The sequence below is a fragment of the Oryzias melastigma genome, unplaced genomic scaffold (genome assembly GCF_002922805.2).
Source record: "Oryzias melastigma strain HK-1 unplaced genomic scaffold, ASM292280v2 sc00250, whole genome shotgun sequence".
Classification (NCBI taxonomy): Eukaryota; Metazoa; Chordata; class Actinopteri; order Beloniformes; family Adrianichthyidae; genus Oryzias; species Oryzias melastigma.
The window spans coordinates 407206-414271 of record NW_023416890.1 but is presented as its reverse complement, the minus strand read 5'-3'; the positions used below and the strand labels follow the sequence as shown (position 1 = coordinate 414271).

The 7066-nt window shown below is 35.1% G+C and overlaps 1 long non-coding RNA gene across 1 annotated transcript; it reads left to right on the top strand.

Moving 5' to 3' along the window:
- Positions 1–4413: 4413 nt before the first annotated feature.
- LOC112138824 lies at positions 4414–6597 on the top strand. Its single transcript, XR_004947360.1, has 2 exons — positions 4414–5934; positions 6447–6597. It is a non-coding gene; the product is annotated as an uncharacterized LOC112138824 (long non-coding RNA).
- The last annotated feature ends 469 nt before the right edge of the window (positions 6598–7066 follow it).

Genomic DNA, 7066 nt, shown 5'->3' with positions numbered 1-7066 from the left:
AATTAAAAGAAAATAAAAAGATTTTAATTTAAAACAAGCATAGATAAACAGTGCGGACGTAAACTTTTGAATACATATCAATCAAATGCAGCTGAGAACAGGTGAGTCTTTAACCTGGATTTAAATACACTGAGTGTTTCAGCAGATCTAAGGTTTTCTGGAAGTCTATTCATAGTTTATAAAGGCTAACGTATAAAGCAAAGAAACCCAGAATTAAATGTTAATTGCAGATCCCATCACTAGGGTGGAGTTCGCTGGACTTGGTGCAGATTGCACTTAAACACTGTGGTTACATGTGCAAAATGTCTTTGACTGGATAAAAGGTCAGATTAGAAAACAACTGTGCACATGTGTCCTGAAAACCTTTATCTGATTGTAACAAATATTTTCATGCGCCACAGGTTTGATCGTAATGAATAATTCTGACATGCACAAAACTATCTAAAATACCGGGAATAGCCGTAGAAGAGAAAATAACAATTTCTGTTATGAATAAACAAAGCTGCAGCATAGAGCGACATGATCTTCTAAATGTGCATTTAATACAATTAATATTTTTAGGTGACATCATTTTCGAAATACGTGCGGCCAAAAATTGTCGTATTGCTTTATTCATGGCTGTGAGGACCCCGTGGAAGGGTTAGAGTTAGAAATTTGCTCTGTACGCACTTAAAATTTGTGCAGGCAATGTGCATCTTGGCTGCACATAAAAACCTGGGAAAATCAACAGCCTTTATTTTATCTGGACATGATTGGTAACACGGATTCACATGATTTTTACACGGTTTTCAGGGGAATGTTTGGAGCATAGAGTGGCATTTCTGCGTTCAAAAGCCAGATCATATACTGTCCATATATGGTTATAGTTGAGCCATGGTAAGGATAACAGCATAACGACCAAACATTACACATTCAAAGATGGGAGCCGCTTTTATACTGGAGCCACAGAGCATGATGATGTGACATTTCTGAAGTGACGTGGAAGTCACACCAGTTGATCAATTACAAAATTCAACTGTAATAAGTTGTTTCAATCTCTAGGGGGCAGCACACAACCAGTTTTAGGTTATAATTTGTGTAATTAAAAAATGTCCTTTTAAATGTAAAAAAATTGACAAGGACCAACAGTCATCACTTTGAAAGCCCTATTTATAGAGGTCAACACCAAAAAAAAAAAAATTTTTTTTCCATTTTACTAAACATATAAGAGACCTCGGGAAAAATAATTTAATTAAACTGCTGTCTAAATAATTACCTTATCAGTTTGTGATTTCCATCAATGTGCCACAGAGAGTTTGGTCCTGCAACAAGGTAAGATCGTCGCAGAGGTCGATGCAAAACTGACCGAAGGGCAGCTGCTTCTGGGTTTAAACGAAGCATACTGGCATGCATCCTTTGTCTCTGTACTCTGACTCAATCTGCACGAAGGGATGCTCTGACTGCTTGGGGACCTATGAGATCATTTCCAGCCACAATGTCCTGCACCACTTCATCTAAGTCAGTATTTGACATCGCTGAAAACCTTCTTGTCATATTAAACAGTCTGAAAAAAAAAGAAAAAGAGTTTGTTGTACCTCATGATGATATGTCAACAAACAATAAAACAGCTCCAAAGAAATATGCTCTTTATGAATTAAAATACAAATCCCAAGAGAAAGAAATTCCAAGAAGGCATCTGTGTATTCAATACACTTACCTCAAACGTCTTTTACAGTTTTGGTTGACACACCAAGAATTTCTGAGATCCGAGACGCCGTGAAACCAAATGATCTTAGGAATCACAGCTGTTCTCGAGTGACCAAATAAGATGGCCGACCTTTGCTTCCACTGTGACGCAATGGAGCTTGATAGCTGAAATTGCCTAAAACGAGAAGTGTACTTTATTAAAATGTTTGCTAAAATAAATAAATAACTATTAAAAATCCATACTATAACAACATTTCCAAGAAAAAAACTGATAAACATAAATCATCTGCCTTCTTTTGTCATATTAAAATGACTATTAATGTTAGGGAAATAAACATTTTATGTGATACTTATAAACAAATGGACAACTGTTTGTCCACACATTTAGTGCAATGAACCAAATTTTAAAAAATGATTGTAAATTAAATAATTTTAAGTTTGCAGATACGGCAAAGCAGTAGGAGTTCATTATTAATTATTTTCTGAGCAGAGGATGGGGCTATAGGTGAGGAGCAAAGTTGCGCCCAACTTCCCATCATCGATCTGTGTGACTCTCCCAGTAGCTAACAGACATCCCCAACTTAACATTAGCACTGCAACAAAAATAGCTAGCTATATTGGAGCTCTCCAGCTGTACAGTTGGTGGCCCATTACATGTATTTTGTTGATGCAATCTTTTAAAAAAAAACATTTTTTCATCTGCTCTTTAATCACAACTATTTGAATTAAAAAAAATCTAAATGTATTTAATTGTAATCTTTTCTTTAGATATTTCCTCCATCATGTACATAACGGCTCTAAAGTGTACGGCAAATCCCAGACAGACATTTCAGCTGAGACCAACTTCTGCGCTAACACTCTCGCTAACACATCGTGGTAATTATCACTTTTTATCACTTTTTATTTATTTATTTATTTGTATTAATTAATTAATTCAAAAATAGATGAATAATAAAATTTAATCTATAAAATATTTATTAATAAAATATTTATTAAAAAACTAATACACATTTGTTTAAAGAAAAAACAAGTCCCACTCTGCTAATATTTTGATATGTTTTCTCTGTTTTCATAGTTCTTATAATTATGGTTATGACGTTTTTACCCTATATAAAAAAAATAAATAAATAAGGGACATAGTGGCAGCTGCAGGCCAGGAATACATTAGAAGTAGCCACTCTGTTGTCTGTGGGTCTGTTTGAGCAAGCGGACTCACAGACTATTTTGAATTTATTGCATAACAATTTAAAGAGACACTTTAGACTAAAGAGACACAGAGACTTTTCATTTTATTTCCATTTTCCACCACTTTCAGATCCCACATCTGCCTGCAGAGTGGTAGTCGATGAGGACCTAGATACCCAAGGATTTGTTGAGGTTCTTCGCCAAAACTTCTCAAATCTGCCAGAAAACTTCCAACTCTGCAGAGTTAATGGCCGGTTGTGGCACTGCAGGAGACATGTCCCAGACGTATAAGGCAGACCAATGAACTAGGATGTTCAAACTTATATATCCTCCCAAAGGTATGCCAGTGAGTTCTCCATGTTCTTAAGGTTTGTGAATTATAGTTATAGTATAGTTATATAATCTAGCCAGTTTTTGCTGATATTTTAAGTTGTATATTATCGGGAAAATACCAACGTAGGTTACAAATATATGCTGGCTATGACTTGTATGTATGTATTCTTACTAGTTCATACAAGTATGAATGAATGAAATGGTTTATTTCAAGAAACAGGTCATAATACATGAAATAACATATCACTTCATCTACTTCTATTCTTTTATTACATAATGAACATGCATTTGTAATACAGATATCTGCTGCCAGTGAAGAAGCCATTCAACTGCCAGGGTAAGTTTGCTGTAAAAAACAAAATCAATGTACATCGGAGTTTCCTGTGCAGCTTTTAAAATATAAAAAGTATAATAAAGAATATGAACATTTCCTGTCTTGTATTAGCTCTGTAGAGCTCCTGCAGCAACAGATAATGACAGAGGGTCAGAAGAGGGAAACAGAACCACAAATTATGTAATTGCTTTTTCTTTTGGCTACACATTTTTTCAAGACTTTTTGTTCACCCTTCAGCACTCGTGATTTTTTTTTTTTGTCTTCTTTAGACTGAACGCTTCTCCAGAACAACAAAATCAGGGTGATGCAGACAGACAGCCCCAGGAGTCTTGTAAGTTGTGTTGATTCCTAGCTTTATTTTAAACAAACTCATTGGGAAAATTGTAGCTTTCACATCTTTTTTTCATATCATATATACATATATATATATTTTTTTTTTTTGCTTTTTTAATATCTTAATATGTTTTCTTTTGTTATTATAAACTTTGAGTTATATTTTACAGGAGAAGAAAAATGTATTTAAAATGTTAAAGTAAATATCCCCTGACCTACAATTTAAAAACGTACTCATTCAAAACAGATTATTTTCATTAACACTTTGAACGGTTTTCTGCACATATTATTGTATTTATTATTTGTTGTGACATTAACTAATGCGTTTTCTTTTGTGAGTATATCTCTGCAGTCAGACCTCTTTTCTCTGTTCTTTATTAAACTTTATTGAAGACCGTAGATTTTTACGGTTTACTAAATTCCAGCCTTTACCTTTAATTTAGCTCCAGCTGGTCTTCTGCACTACAGAGTTTCTATTTAAAATATTAATCTGAAACTAAGAAAACTTGTTTTCTTTTGATTTTGTTTTTTCTATATCAGCTACGACTTTTATATCAACTCTGAATCTTCTGACTCAGAAAATGTGGATCTGGAGTCTGAAAATTCAAACCATGAGGTATGTGACTTAGTATCTGAGCATCATTGTAAATATGCTTGTATGTATTGGTTGTAAATTAATGTTGTGTCTATATGTACCGGTACTTTTAGGATGAAAAAGAGCTGAGTGAGGTGATTCTGGATTTCTAGAAACAAAACCTCACTACAGAGAACGCCTTTTCTATGGTTGCCAGACGGAGGCACATTTTAAAAAGTGCATGTGTGGCTTTAAAAAAATCATAGTTTGACTGGAAAAAGGTACCATTGGTCACATTTGTTGGGGAGATGGCTGATGATTATGGTGGTCCAAGGAGAGAATTTTTAAGGTAATTTGGTCTAAGAAAAAAAAAATATTTCTCTTTATAGGTTCACAAATGTATGTGTATGTATGTGTCTTTGTCTTGCAGGTTGCTCATGATTGAGGTTTCAACCGCTCTTGGAATTTTTGAGGGCCAGCCAGGAAAGCTGGTTTTCAGTTACAATCTGCAGTTCCTGGAGCAGCAGAAATACTTCACTGCTGGGAAGCTCGTGGCTTGGTCTATCATACATAATGGTCCAGGGCCCAGGTGCTTCCAGAGGGAGCTCTACAAAAGGATATCTGGAGAGAGACCAGACCTCAGAGATGTGGATGTGGGCATGTTCATGGATCCCGAGCTAAATGCCAACATGGAGAACGTATTGGGAGTGAAAAAGTATTGTAGTACATAAGTGAGTGTCCGTGTGTGAATGAAAACTATCAGTCATCTAGTCACATTTTGAGCTGATGAAAAATGTTGATTTATAAATAAATCAATAGACAGTGATTTATTTAATTTCTTTTTTTTGTGTTCTACAGATTAATTCATGCAGAACCGCAGAAGCTCTGGCAACACTTAAGGAAACAACGGGTGACTGGATAGCTGCCAGTCGAGTGCCAGATGTATTCAGCGCCACATTGGAAGACCTGCCACACCTCAAACAACAAATTGTGGCACATTTCCTGTATCATCACATTTCCTGTATCATCGGTATGAACAGGAGATCAACTGCATTATTGTTTAGTAATTTCTGACTACTACCAAAATACTGTTTTTTTCTAGATTAGACTTAAATATTAATAATACATAATGTTTAAAGTGCAACCATGGTTGGAAGATATACTAATTTTCTAATTATGACACATAATGTTGTTTTTTTTTTTAAGTTCACTAGTTTGCCTTTTTTAAGTATGTTTTCTTTTCATTTTAGAGTTGCCAGTATGATTCAGCAATTCATTGCTGGACTTGATTCCTGTGGACAATTTTGGCAAGTGGTGAAAAGATTCTGGAGACAGTTTCTTCCAGTGTTCACAAACACTGGAGAAAAGCTCTCTAAGAACTGCATCCAGAATCTTTTCACCATTGTCTGGAGTGATCCTGGAAGCAACAAGAGGGACATGGAGGAGGAAACCATCCTCCAGTGGGAATGGTGGCTGATTGGCATCCAGGGTGAGTATTTTCAGAAAAAGAAGTATGTCAATATTACATTTCAAACCTATCTGCATCAGTTCTATTTTTAAACCAACACAACTGACTAATCATTGATTATTGATTTTGTTTTACTTTGTAATAGGCAAGGCAAGTTTATTTGTAGCACATTTTATGTACAGAGACAATTCAAAGTGCTTTACATAAAACATTAAAATAAACAATCAAAAGAAATAGTAAAGGTGTGATCATTTAAATAAAATTAAAAGAAAGTAAAAAGATTTTAATTTAAAACAATCTTAGATAAACAGTGCGGATGTAAACTTTTGAATACATATTAACCAAATGATACGTGATATGATATATTTTATTCATCATGATCTCATTATAACAAGAAACTCCTTTTGTTTTCTTTTGATAACAAGATAGTGGATCTTGTCAATCCCAAGAAACCTGCCACAAAAAAGTAGTGTTGTCTTTTTGGCTTCCGTACAATATGTTTTTTCTTTTTTTTTTTCTTTCTGTTTTTACAGAAGGTGAGACAGAGGTACGGGACCCCAGCTCCTGCTTACATGCTCGCAGCTTCGTCTGCACTGGACACCAGCTCCACTGAAAATCACCAGCTACTATTGGTCATTCATTCAGGAAAAAGTGAAGCTCATCGAGATGATTCCAGAAAAAAAATCACGCAGGAGACCAAATCATCAAACTCAGATTACAGTGCATCCTGTCTAATAAAAAAAATACATTCTGAAATACTTTGGTGTTCCTCTGCCTGAAAATCTAGATTGTTTTTATTAGTATATATGACTCTTCCATATGTGGCAGACATAACAGAATCTAAAGACCCTGCCTATATTTAGTAACACATCTGATGATGTCAACATGCAGTCATATTAAAAAAAAAACAGACATAACACTGAAGTTTTAATGTCAGCGCAGCTGTTACACCTCTGAGAATCCTGGCCACGTGAACCGCCCTATCTCAGACTGATAACAGGTAATCAGTCATTGACTTAGGACTAAAGAATGGACCTTTCTGCAAACATTTCTGCAATCACATTTAACAAAGCATGACTTATTTCTTCTTCTTCTTCATTTCCTTTTGGCTTTTCCCTTCAGGGGTCGCCACAGCGAATCAGTTTCCTCCATC